The sequence below is a fragment of the Schistocerca americana genome, chromosome 1 (assembly GCF_021461395.2).
Source record: "Schistocerca americana isolate TAMUIC-IGC-003095 chromosome 1, iqSchAmer2.1, whole genome shotgun sequence".
In the NCBI taxonomy this organism is placed as follows: Eukaryota; Metazoa; Arthropoda; class Insecta; order Orthoptera; family Acrididae; genus Schistocerca; species Schistocerca americana.
Window position 1 is genome coordinate 1,107,490,914 of NC_060119.1, and position 14,672 is coordinate 1,107,505,585.

General features: G+C 46.2%; 1 protein-coding gene across 1 annotated transcript in view; it reads left to right on the forward strand.

Moving 5' to 3' along the window:
* Nucleotides 1–14,672, forward strand: part of LOC124596652 (rap guanine nucleotide exchange factor 6-like) — a 474,460-nt gene that overhangs the window by 47,057 nt on the left and 412,731 nt on the right. The window lies entirely within an intron of this gene.

A 14,672-nucleotide genomic window follows, 5' to 3' on the forward strand; every position in this document is an offset into this window, starting at 1 on the left:
GAGGTCACACATATTACCGACGTTATTCTCACAGCTGCGGAACGTTCAATACCACGCACCTCCGAATTGCCCCGGCGCCCTCCAGTTCCTTGGTGGAACGAGGCCTGCCGTGACGCAATACGTGAGCGGCGACGTGCTCTTCGCATTTTCCGTCACCATCCAACTTTGGCCAACTGTATCCGATATAAGCAGCTCCGTGCGCGATGCCGTCGCGTCATCCGCGATAGCAAGAAGGCAAGCTGGAAATTCTTTACTAGCTCATTTAACAACTTCACTCCCTCCTCGGAAGTTTGGAGTCGGCTTCGACGGTTCTCAGGCGCGCCTAGTTTCTCCCCGGTCTCTGGGCTCACTGTCGCGCATGATACCTTAGTGGACCCCGTCGCAATTTCTAACTCATTGGGTCAGCACTTTGCTGAGATTTCGAGCTCTTCAAATTACCCGCCAGCGTTTCTCCCGAAGAAACGTGCAGCAGAAGTGCGGCATCTTGCTTTCTCCTCTCAAAATCGCGAAAGCTACAATACTGTTTTCTCCATGCGCGAACTCCAACATGCACTCTCTACTTCTCGCTCCTCCGCCCCAGGACCGGATGGTATCCATGTCCAAATGTTGCTGCATTTATCAACCCATAGCCTGCGTCACCTCCTTCGCCTTTATAATCGAATTTGGACCGACAGTACCTTTCCCAGGCGATGGCGGGAAGCTATTGTCGTTCCCGTTCCGAAACCTGGAAAGGACAAACATCTCCCCTCTAGCTATCGCCCCATTTCTCTCACGAGTAGTGTCTGTAAGGTTTTGGAGCGTATGGTGAATTACCGTTTAGCTTGGTGGCTGGAGTCCCGCAGTCTTTTAACACCAGCCCAATGCGGATTCCGAAAGCATCGTTCTGCTGTTGACCATCTTGTTGCTCTCTCCACTTATATCATGAACAATTTTCTCCGGAAACGCCAAACGGTAGCAATATTTTTTGATCTGGAGAGAGCGTACGATACCTGTTGGAGGACAGGCATCCTCCGCACACTGTTCTCTTGGGGCTTTCGAGGCCGGCTGCCCCTTTTTCTTCGCGAATTTATGGCAGAGCGCACATTTAGGGTGCGGGTGAACACTACTCTCTCCCGTACTTTCTCCCAAGAAAACGGGGTACCCCAGGGCTCCGTGCTGAGTGTTGTACTGTTTGCCATCGCCATTAATCCAATTATGGATTGTCTCCTTCCTGATGTCTCGGGCTCCCTCTTTGTGGACGATTTTGCGATCTACTACAGTTCTCAAAGGACCAGCCTTCTTGAAAGACGTCTTCAAGGATGTCTCGATCGCCTCTACTCGTGGAGCATCGAAACCGGCTTCCGTTTCTCACCCAGTAAGACCGTTTGTGTTAATTTTTGGCGACGTAAGGAGTTTCTTTCGCCCTCCTTACATCTAGGTCCTGTCAACCTTCCGTTTTCCGACGTCGCTAAATTCTTGGGTCTTATGTTTGACAGAAAACTGTGCTGGTCCTCCCACGTTTCCTATCTTTCGGCTCGCTGTCTGCGTTCCCTTAACACCCTCCGTGTCCTGAATGGTACCTCTTGGGGAGCGGACCGAGTGGTCCTTCTCCGCCTCTATCGCGCCTTAGTGCGCTCGAAATTGGATTATGGAAGCATAGTCTACTCCTCTGCTCGGCCGTCTATTCTTCGGCGTCTCGACTCTATCCACCACCGTGGATTACGTTTAGTGTCTGGAGCTTTTTACACCAGCCCTGTGGAAAGCCTTTATGCTGAGACTGCTGAACCTCCGCTGTCCAATCGGCGGGCAGTCCTTCTGAGTCGTTATGCTAGCCATCTGTCTTCCATGCCTGCTAATCCAGCCCATAACCTTTTTTTCGACGCCTCCTTTGATGTCGGGTATGCAGGCCGCTCCTCCTCCCTACTACCCCCGGGAGTCCGCTTCCGTCAACTGCTCCATTCTCTTTCCTTCCGCTTTCCTAAAACCTTCTTGACAACTTGGGGTACAGCACCGCCTTGGCACCGTCCCCGGATCGACTTGCTCAGAGACTTATGTCAATTTCCCAAGGATGGTACCCCTACACTTGTTTACCGTCGGGCATTTGCTGCTCTATGTGCACAAATGACGGAAGCCACATTTATTTACACCGATGGCTCGAAAACATCGTTAGGTGTAGGGAGTGCCTATATTGTTGGCGACACCCCAAATCACTTTCGGCTTCCCGACCAGTGTTCGGTCTATACTGCGGAGCTTTACGCTGTTCTCCAGGCTGTCCACTACATCCGCCGCCATCAGCGGATACAGTACGTAATCTGCTCCGATTCTCTCAGCTCTCTCCTAAGTCTCCAAGCTCTTTACCCTGTGCACCCTCTGGTCCACCGGATTCAGGACTGTCTGCGCTTGCTCCACCTGGGGGGCGTCTCAGTGGCGTTCCTCTGGCTCCCGGGACACGCTGGTATCTGTGGAAATGAGGCGGCCGATATAGCGGCCAAGGCTGCAGTCTCTCTTCCTCTGCCAGCTCTTCAGTCTCTTCCGTTTACCGATCTACGGAGCGGTTTATGTCGCCAAGTCACTCATTTATGGCATGCGCATTGGTCAACACTTCCCCACAATAAATTGCGGGAAGTGAAAGCCGTTCCTTGCGCTTGGACCTCTTCCTCCCGAACGCGTCGTCGGGAGGAGGTAATTTTAGCTCGACTCCGGATAGGGCACTGTCTTTTTAGTCATCGACATCTTTTAAGCGGTGATCCTCCCCCACTCTGTCCCCACTGCTCTCAGCTGTGGACGGTCAGACACCTTTTAATTGAATGCCCCTATTTTAATCCGTTACGCTCCCGTCTACAGCTATCGCCTGATCTATCGTCGATTTTAGCAGATGACACGCGCTCAGCTGACCGCGTTCTACAGTTTATTAGTGACAGTGAAATGACGTCAGTCATTTGAAGCTTTTTTTTTTTGTGGACAACCAACCCCTTTCTATAGTGGACTTTTAAGCATTCCTTCTGCCTTTAGTTTCTCCAATTTTCTGACTATGTTTCCATTGCTGCTGATTTTAAATTTCGTTTTTTCCTGTTTTATACGTCACGGGCTGGGCGCTAATGACCATAGAAGTTTTGCGCCCTAAAACCACAAACAAAAAAAAAAAAAAAAAAAAAACGTCAAAGTCGCGTGAGGACCACGGAGATAACATTGGAGAGATTAGGGCTTCTACGGAAGCTTGCAGACAGTCGTTTTTTGCCTGGCTGTTCGCGAGTCAAGAAATGATCAGTAGTGGTACAGGATACCCTCCACCACACACCATACGGTGCCTTGCAGATTATGTATGTATGTATGTATGTATGTATGTAGGTAGGTCGTCGGTAATGCTTCGTATGAGATCTTGATGTCTAACTTTTCTCGTCGTGATGATTTCTCGAGGTGACCGTAGAAGTAATGTTCATCCATTCTTGATGGAAGGTACTTCATAGGAATTTAAACTCTCCGTTACGCCCAGCGTCTCACTTAGTCTGCCACTGGAATTTGTTGAACATCTCCATAACGTTCTCGCAGCTGCTGGCCGATCCCATGGCGAAGAAAGCACAAACTTTCATTGGAGCCTCCCTCAAAAGGAATGAGCAGTCCCGTTTAGGTAGCTCCGGATGGTTACTGCGAAGTGTTTCGCGGTAGGTACTGTTCACATGGACTTGTCAGTGCCTAGTGTAATATTCCAATAGTGGCTCTCTTCACCCGTTTGTGCATAGTGGGTTGCATTATGTACGTTCAGGGTCAATTGCCAGTCCATGCAACGATCATTGGTCATTTGCAGGGGGTTCCTGCTTTTTGCTATGGCCTGCTGCAGTTACGACCTACCTATAAAGAGCACTTCAATGAATACACCTTTCAAAATTCAAACGATGATACAGGCGTCAGACATGTAGCAATGGTCTAGTAATACGATAAATCAGATTATTTTCGTTTATGGACATCTGTGATTAACATACACTGTCAATGTTGTTGCAAAATTTCGTTAAGACCGTCCAACATCGGTTCTTTCGTGCGGAAAACATAATAGCCAACTTACCTCCTGTTGATGTCACAACTTGATAAACAGTTTTATATCAACATACATCCTATAGGCTTCGCTGTGGCTTACTCGATATTTTTCTGTCGAAAATTCACACATTGTCCATGTAAAGAAAGCTAGCAATGCTTCACGAAGTGGTTTTCCTAACTCCGGGCTGATTCTGAGCGGAAAAAAAGCCGGTGCGGACTCCAGCCGACGGGCGCATTGCCATAAAGAGCGACTTACACAATGAAGCATTGCAAAGGAGGTTGGCATTTGATCCAAGACGTCGGCCTAAAGTGCAGTGAGCAAAAACTTAATGCCAGCGCTTTTCAAAAATTGCGGTAGCAAACCAGAATCGTCTTAAGATCACGGAAGGCAACCTACAAGATGATGGACTCTGGAAACATCGGAATTACAGGCCTGTGTTCAGCTTTCACGAGACGATCCACAATACAAAGTACGCAAAGTAATATTGATGCTAACACAGTACTACTGTGCCGTTCTATTTCATTACCATTGTTACTTAATTGTGATTAGGTGTTATTGTGCGTTCTTGGCTCATACAGAGCTATTATTGCAATCTTGGAAGTTTCGAAGCAGCTCTCCCTTTTCTCCCTTGGTTCTTCTATTTTGTGTACGGGCTAGTGATGGATTAATTGTCGAGCAGTACTTCCCATCTGCTGAATTTTTTTTGTCCATGTTGGTTAAAAATATCGGATGAACAAGTGACTTTCCTAAATCCTTTTTGAGCAACTGGATCCAGGATCTGATTTTGAATTCTATGTAAGTCACAGTTTTGAGTCTTGTTAGGAGAGTGTATATATGCCCACAAAATATCGACCTTTTTTCTTATGTCTGTGGCGAAATACGATATCTTCTCGGGGCTGTAGACTCATCTTCTGTTCTTTTGGGCTTCGTTCCTCAGGCAAAAATTATATACCTGTATTGCTCATTTACGATTGAATAGACATTAAGTGTCTAGTTAAAATAAAATCATGTGAGATTTTTCCAACATTTATATAAAAAATTATAGTTACTCATTGCATGAAACAATGAAAGATACCTGCATTGGTATCGAACCTCACTTGCACAATTACGTTTAGGAGTTTCCAGTTAATTTCGAGTAACTAGCAAACCAAAACAGGAAAACTCAGACACGGTTCATGTTACGAAAATATATCCTATACTTAAATATGCTACAGTATAAATCGTTGTGGTCTGTAGTCTGAAGACTGGTTTGTAGCTGCTCTCCGTGCTACTCTATTCTATGAAAGCCTCCTTATATCCGAATAACTTCTGCAACTGCAACTTACGTTCTTCTGAATCTGCTTACTGCATTCGTCTCGCCGTTTCAGATGTTTACCCGTCACACTTGCCTCAGTAAGAAATTGGCGATCCCTTGTCTCAATGTGCCCTATCAACGTATTCCTTCTTCCAGTTACGTTGTGACAGTTTTCCTCCCCAATTCTGTTCAATACCTCCTCGTTGGTTACGTGAATTACTCATCTAATATTCAGCATTCTTCTGTATCACCAGATTTTAAAAGCTTATATTCTCTTCACCAAATTTTTTATCGTCCACATTTCACTTATACATGGCTGCACCCATACCAATACTCCGGGAAGAGACATCCCGACACATCTATACTCGACTGTCATTGGCAGTAAACATTATACACTCCTGGAAACTGAAATAAGAACACCGTGAATTCATTGTCCCAGGAAGGGGAAACTTTATTGACACATTCCTGGGGTCAGATACATCACATGATCACACTGACAGAACCACAGGCACATAGACACAGGCAACAGAGCATGCACAATGTCAGCACTAGTACAGTGTATATCCACCTTTCGCAGCAATGCAGGCTGCTATTCTCCCATGGAGACGATCGTAGAGATGCTGGATGTAGTCCTGTGGAACGGCTTGCCATGCCATTTCCACCTGGCGCCTCAGTTGGACCAGCGTTCGTGCTGGACGTGCATACCGCGTGAGACGACGCTTCATCCAGTCCCAAACATGCTCAATGGGGGACAGATCTTGCTGGCCAGGGTAGTTGACTTACACCTTCTAGAGCACGTTGGGTGGCACGGGATACATGCGGACGTGCATTGTCCTGTTGGAACAGCAAGTTCCCTTGCCGGTCTAGGAATGGTAGAACGATGGGTTCGATGACGGTTTGGATGTACCGTGCACATTTCAGTGTCCCCTCGACGATCACCAGTGGTGTACGGCCAGTGTAGGAGATCGCTCCCCACACCATGATGCTGGGTGTTGGCCCTGTGTGCCTCGGTCGTATGCAGTCCTGATTGTGGCGCTCACCTGCACGGCGCCAAACACGCATACGACCATCATTGGCACCAAGGCAGAAGCGACTCTCATCGCTGAAGACGACACGTCTCCATTCGTCCCTCCATTCACGCCTGTCGCGACACCACTGGAGGCGGGCTGCGGGCTGCACGATGTTGGGGCGTGAGCGGAAGAAGGCCTAACGGTGTGCGGGACCGTAGCCCAGCTTCATGGAGACGGTTGCGAATGGTCCTCGCCGATACCCCAGGAGCAACAGTGTCCCTAATTTGCTGGGAAGTGGCGGTGCGGTCCCCTATGGCACTGCGTAAGATCCTACGGTCTTGGCGTGCATCCGTGCGTCGCTGCGGTCTGGTCCCAGGTCGACGGGCACGTGAACCTTCCGCCGACCACTGGCGACAGCATCGATGTACTGTGGAGACCTCACGCCCCACGTGTTGAGCAATTCGGCGGTACGTCCACCCGGCCTCCCGCATGCCCACTATACGCCCTCGCTCAAAGTCCGTCAACTGCACATACGGTTCACGTCCACGTCCACGCTGTCGCGGCATGCTACCAGTGTTAAAGACTGCGATGGAGCTCCGTATGCCACGGCAAACTGGCTCACACTGACGGCGGTGGTGCACAAATGCTGCGCAGCTAGCGCCATTCGACGGCCAACACCGCGGTTCCTGGTGTGTCCGCTGTGCCGTGCGTGTGATCATTGCTTGTACAGCCCTCTCGCAGTGTCCGGAGCAAGTATGGTGGGTCTGACACACCGGTGTCAATGTGTTCTTTTTTCCATTTCCAGGAGTGTATATCATCTACTTCGGCCATCATCAGTTATTTTGCACCCAAATAGAAAAACACATCCACTGCTTTCATTTTCTCTTATTTTCTCACCACTGCCTGATGTAATTAGAGTAAACCCCATTATCCTCGTTTTTGCTTCTTTCAACAACTTGTATCCTCTTAAGACACTGTCCATTCCATTCAAAAGCTCTTAAAAGTCCTTTGCTGTATCTGATAGAACAATGTCATCGCAAAACTCAGTTTTCATTTATTTTCCCTGGACTTTAATTCCTACTCACTTCTTTCGGTTTACTTTAATGCTTGGTCAATGACAGATAAACATCGGGAACGGGTTACAACCCTGTCTCCCTTCTTAACCACTGCTTCATTTCCATGCCCCGCGACTCCAACTTATGTCCGGTTTGTGTAAAAGTTGTAAATAACCGTTCGCTACTTGTTCTTTCCCTGCTACCTTAAACATCGAGTACCCCAATTAACTTCGTCACAAGGTTTAAGTCCACGTGGATTTGCCTTTACTTATATTTCTTACGCCCTTGTTCCTACACTTCTCAAGAAACAAAATTGATCTTCGTCGACGTTAGCTTCTACGAGGTTCCCCCTTCATAGTATCAGTGCTGAGCTTATTCCATGTTGAATCGGTGACTTATCGAACAAATGCGCTGCGGAACGCAAACAGAACCACCTTGGCGGAATGTTGTGGAAGACGCTGCGGTCTGCGCAGGCGGCCGCTGCTGGTATCTCCAGCCTTGGGGTCCAGGTCGCCCTATCCTGAATATTACCGCAGGATGACGTAAGATGGTGCGCGGTAACGGCTCGTATTGTTAGAGCAGCCGTTTCTGTGGCCGCCGCGGAACGACCTCCACGTGCCTGCTGACTCAGCAGCAGTGGGACGCGTGGAACGCTGGTAGCTATATGCAGTGGCTGCTACAACAGCTCACAGTGCGTCAGCAAGGTCGTGGAGGGAGGGAGGGGGGACGGCGGTGGCTGCTACATCTGGGTCTGTATTCCTCACGACACCTTCCGGATCGTGAGAGGGGGTGTTTCTGCTACCGTTAGGGTTATCAGATGGGATTTTTTGGACTAGGGCCTTTATTAATGAACCTTTTACATATAGTGGAAAGAATAAAAATTAGTTAGTGGACGTCATTGGTATTTCTTAACGCCACTCACTTCGCCGAGAAACTGCAATGTGCAGTTTGTAAGACTGTTCAGTGCGTTTCATAAAAATTGTATTGCCATTACGAACTCCGTAAGTGCCTGTTAATAGGCGGTTTCTTCCTTTAGTCCACTTATCTATTAAGAAACACTGTTACCTCCCAACAGTAAAAATATGTACTACATTCACATCCAGTGTAACCTCCCAACAGTTTATTATTCCGTAACCTCGCAGTAATCACACGACTAACCTCCCAATAAAAAACTCGTATGTAACCTTTCAATAATTGACTGTGAATCTAAACTGATAAATCTGGATGTCAGTAGTGTTGCGCCATGGCCCTGAAAGATCATACTGAATAAATCGAAAATTCTTACCTCAATGAAGTCGCCGGATAACGCGTATATATTTGCTACTGTAAGAAAAGCCCAGTGCAATGCTGGCCGCTAGATTTGTCATGTCTAGAAACAAACAACTGATTTTTCTTTACGATAATCGGGATGACCTTGGATTGCAGAAGTTAGTAAAATCTTTAAATTCAGATGAATGATTCTCAAAAAGTTAATTATATAAAAAGGATTTTTATTAAGATTTTTCGAAACATTTACATGGGACTTGATATAACAATAGTACAAATTTAGTTTAGCAAACTACATCGCCCAAGCACCGCCATCGCTCCCCACGACCGGCCCACCCAACTCGATACACACGACAGTTAGCTACTACTTACTCCTACTGACACTGCTCTTACTGCAGCCAACACTGCTCTCTGGTCTGAGATTCTCTTACAGCTTACATATCGCAGGCAGCGCGTGAGCAATCCATAGAGATTACATCTGCTCGAGAGCGCTAGCAATAAATTTCTTAGTCATGGACCTCTTACAACTGAAACTTTCGCATTTACATTAGAAGAGTACATCATTTTATCTACACTTCGGCCTGTGTCTTCCATACCTTCGTCATTTACGTGAGCTGTGGTAACGCTGTAAATTACAGAACTGATCAAACTGCTTCGGACAAAGTAGCATTTTTGTTTCACATACTCCTGCAGATTATATCAGCGTTCAGTGGGGGTAAAACAGCAGACGTATAACGCCACAAGGTAGGAGAGGCGACTACACACCCTGCTACACAGGATGATTCTGAAGTAACGGTAACTACCCACGTCGTGGGTGTAATGTAAGCATAAAAATAAAAGTTAAATGTCTGAAATTGCTTTATTTCCGAGATACTTTAGAGTACGGATCACGAGGGCACCACAAACACACAATCAATTTTTGTCAGAAACCAGTGACGCAAAAGGACCCGAATTTCAATGCAACTATGTACTGTACCATACCCCACAACATGTTCAGAATAATGTCTATGTAGACGAACAGTGAAGTGCTAGACATCTTCCCACACAGTGCTGTAGCTGTGCCAAATTCCCATTTGCAACGCCATACACGAACTCCTTGAGACGGCCCCAAAGACAGTTCAGGTTTAAGATCCGGAGATCTGGCGGGCCTGGTCCTGCACGACCTGTCCATTAATCGGTGCAAGCAAAATACACTCCCCTGCCTCCCGACAGAAATCTGCCGGGGGCACCGTCATGCATTAAAGTTGATGCTTGTAGCACGTGGGACATCATGAAGCAGAATACCAAATAGATGTTCCAAAAGCTGTTGATACTCTGTCTGGCGCTGTGGAATAACATGCGACTCGAGTAACTGACTGTCAACAATACAACAAATGTTCACCTCAAAACGGTATTTATATCCTCTTGCTGTAGTTACTGCGAGAATTATCACCACCCTTACACGTGCATGTAATGAGCGAGCGTTCACGATAACCACCAGGGTAAAGATTCTCTCACGCGTAAACAGTACCAGACGACCGAGCAGTGGATCAGCATCATGGCGCTCAGTAACCACTAACAAATTCTGACATCTAGGGTAGTTTGCAGGTGTTAGTTCACGTATCGTCTGCAGGTGAAATTAGTGGAATTGATGTTTCTGTAGCAAGTGCCATACAGTTGGTTGAGGAAGCCCTACCGCGGCACTCGTAAGGCGGGTATTTACGGTCGGAACTTAATCTACCATTTCGAGGATGTTATCAACACCCATGATACGCCTACCACAAATGACATTCTGCATTGTAGCTCGAAAATACAGCAGTTTCACAAAACATTCCAGTCTCCTGCTGCATAAATTGTACACACAGTGTTTACAGTTACTTTCGAATCACCCTCTATATAGCATTATGGAGCAATCTTCAGAAACGCCGCAAACAAACTGCTTGCTCTGATTGTCCACGGTGGTGATTACGCTCTTACGCGCGTAAATACTATAACTCAATTTGTTAATAGTAACTACACCTTTAGATGTACTCCCAACTACCATGGGGGACCCCGCACAATTCTGTGCTTCCGTGGAGTATTTGACAATGTTGCAGTTAATTTTAGATACGCTGAGACTGTAGACAAGAATTAATGGGTAAGATTTTACCCAGATTAGACGTGCCAAGAAAACTTAAAGAACTTCGCCGCTTGAAGAGTCTTCGTGGTATGCACATGCTGGCCCATGAAGCCTCCGTACCAAACCCCTGAATGCCTCAGCTGATGGTGTCTGCCGCGGAAGTTATCGTATAATAAAAACGTCGCAAAATCAAACCGGGAAAAGTTTTTAAAATTCTTCCCAGCGTCCTAAAGAATGGCACGGTTTGTTGGTTATGAGCGCATCGCGGCCCTGTGACTACAGTTGTTTAAATCACCAGGTGTACGACTTCCGTAATATAGCAGTGATAGTTCGGTATGTACAGCAAACACAAAATGATTCATTAATTAGGTCAGATGTACCGGTTCAGAAAAAGAGGGCAAACAATTCGTATTAAATCATAGAATGAAATGCAGAAATAGTTTAATTTTCAATAATTGTCAAGCTGCAGCACAACGTATGAATTTGTTTCGTGCTAACAGTTAAAAACTGAATTTAACAATGACTGTAAATTATGTCGTAGCGAACGTGTTATTTGTATTGGGTTTTTTCTTTTGGAGTGGAATGAAATACTCAGGTGTCACTTCGTTCCAGCTTCTCCATAGATCCAATTCGTGAATGTACTTCGAAATTTTGGCTTAGAATACAGTTGCAAAGTTTAGGAGAACCTTCCTGATATTCGTAAGTTTTGATTATGTGATGGCGGAAATGAATGACTCAGCGAGCACAATTGTAAACATTACTTTGTGATTTGAAACTGGAATTAAAACTGTTACAACTAAGCCTTTATTAGTGGCTGTCATGGCCTTCATACAAGGCAGCTAAACGCTCTAGCGGGTGAACTATTGTAGGCCTACCACAAAGTATGAGACGTGTTCTGTTTGGCCAATAAGTAAGTCGTCATTGTTGGCTTGCATTAAATCTCCGAACCGTTGTTTCGTGACGTGTAAGCGTTGTGCTTGCCTGGTACGCTGCTTCCGCGGCTCCACGTGTGATCACGGAGCGAGATAATCCTCGACGGGCCGCTGGTTCGAGAGAGAGAGAGAGAGAGAGAGAGAGAGAGAGAGAGAGAGAGAGAGCGCGCGGGGGAAGGGTATTTTTTGGCTGCCCGCGGCTCTCCGTGGCCCACACTCCAGCCCTTCCAGATAACTTTGCGTTACAGAAAACCGGCAGTTTTTCCGCAATCGCGCACTCGAATTTCGCTCGCGTTCAGCTTTTGTAGCGCCCCATTCTTTAGGCAAATAAAGTCTGCTATAACTGTGATAAAAATTCAGCTTCGCTGTGAAAATAATACGAATCCAAACAAGATTACATAAAAAGCTACAGGCACAACCAGTAAAAGGAGCTCCGGGAAAAGAGCAATTTTACGTTGACGCAGTTGGTGTGGTATATATGCTCCGCTGCCTTCCCCCGCCCCCGTCCCACTACAGAGTGAAACCCAAGGGGGTGGAGAATACGTTCCGTGTAGCCTCGGAAATCATAGTCGACTCCAGTGATAGGGGCGAATCAAGCAGTCAGCGGGTAGACATGTTAAAGGATGACGGAGAAAATACGTAAAAGTACTGCTAAAGCTGCCCAGAAACGTATTTGCAATCATTAGCTGGTGTTAGCAAAAGGCTATATAGTGCTGAGAAGTGAGAACTGCCGGCAATGAGAAGACAGTGCAAGACGGCTGCTAATTAGCTTCCATGTTGGTGGCAGCATCTAGACGTGATCTTCAAACTGCGGGCCAGGGGCTAGTCACACGATCGCGTAAATTAGAGGCAACTCGAATCTGACAAACTGTAAACATAATGATCAACACTGTCGGAAAAAAAAATCACAACACCATGCAGGAGTTGAGACATTAACGAAAGTTGGTGTGTTTATGCTCCTGGAAGGTGTTTCTTTGAACTTCGCCCCCGTTGGATAAGAGGCGCTAGTACCGCCACTGAGGATGCAGATCAAATTTGCTTTCAATACACGCTGTAACGGTCTTCAGCGTTGGTTATCTTTACGTTGGATATGGTTGGTTGATCAGTGAAGAATGTAAGGAGACAAAGAAGGCATTATGAACACCTCACTGAATCTAAACGAGGTCATGTAATAGGGCTACGAGGAACTGGATGTTCCTTTTACGATGATGCAAAAAACTTCATAGGAATTTAGTCACACTATATGATTGCTGCTGCGATCCCGAGGACGTCCGTTCGCAAGACGACCCGGCTCCGGACGATCGCGTGGCAATACCGAGAGGGAAGACCATCGCGTTCACGGCATATGGCTCTGAGGCATCGTACTGCACCTGCAGCAACAATTTGAAAACAGTTTGCATCACAGTGACACACAAAACTGCTACAAATCGGTTACATAAAGGACAGCTACGAGCAAAACGGTTTGTAAGGTGCATTCCACTGACCACCGGACCACACCGTTTACGATTTCAGTGGTGTCACTTCATTGGAGGGCAGGGTGGAGGTCTGTTCTGTGATGAAAGCTCTTTCTACCGCGTGTAACAGTGTTGGTTAGGAGGAGACCAGCTGAGGGCCTGCAACCAAACTGTTCGCTGGACTTACACCTGGAGTTACGATCTGAGGTGCCATTTCGCTTAACAGCAGGAGCACTCTTGGGTATCCCACGCACCCTGACTGCACTCTTGTACCTCAGTCTGGTGATCCGATCTCTTGTGATGCCATTCATGAACAGCATTCCAGGGGTCTTCTCCAACAGGACAACGCTCACCCACGTACTGCTGTTGTAAACAAGCAGCTCTGCAGCTTGTAGGCATGTTGTCGGGGCCTGCTTGATCAACAGTTGTCTCCAATCGAGCATACATGAGACATAATCGAATAAACTCCAGCGTCATTCACAAACAGCATAAATCGTTCTTGTATTCTCAAAGAGCAACAGACGTGGAATTCCCTCCCACAAACTGAGATTTGGCACCTGTAAAAACGAAGAAAGCACGTTTACAAGCTTGGATTCAATATGCTGGTGATTACACCGGTTATCAATGTCCCAGCATTTCACACTTCCTATGGTTTATCTGGTGCTTACATTAACCTGTGATATAGAAGTGTTAGTTGCTTAAATGTGTTACATAGACAAATATATTCGCGAAATTTCATTAGTATAAGTTATTTTATGGTGTTGTGATTTGGTCTCGGTATAACATTCTAGCCAACAAGGCACCTAGCGCAAGGTCCATTTTGTTGGACCTACGATGGGCGTTGCAGTCTTACGTGTTGGCCACTCTAGAAGACTAACAGATAGAGATGCGTGGTCCTGCTGTCTCCGAATTATACTCACTCCCAAGCATTAAAACATAAATTCAAACGTATCCACTATATAGAATACAGAGATAATAGCGAACTGTGACGTGGCAGGCATATTATTCAGTTCTGGATTGTTGATAAGCGTTTGCAGTGAGAGGCTTAATACTCTGCCCGATAAATAGTAAATATCAAGTTGGGAAGTGGATGTTGAAACTGATACTGCCACCAGAAACAATCCATCACGTTACAAACACGAATATGAAATTCTTGCCTGCTTCATCTACAGATTAGCGTGAACAAGCTCGAAAACATGTTGAAAATAAGTGACCAGTTGGTTTATATTAAAACAATATAACATAAAGATCTTTAAATTTTTTCAATCTAAATATACGTTAGAGCGTAAATCACCTTCACAATATTTTTGCAGGAAGCCAACATACCTGACTCAATCATTGCCTGTCTGGTTCTAACCGCTAACTGCCTCCCAGCATTATCTTCCTGCATACAAGTGAACCAATCTGTCGGCCTCGAACACTCCTCCTGTTTTCAGGATATTTGCACTGCCCTGAATTTACAAGAAATAAGTTTTTGTGAAGGCTTGAGATAGCCTATGAACAAAATCTGTGTTGTAAAATGAAAAGTTCTCGAGTACCGGATGCAAACAA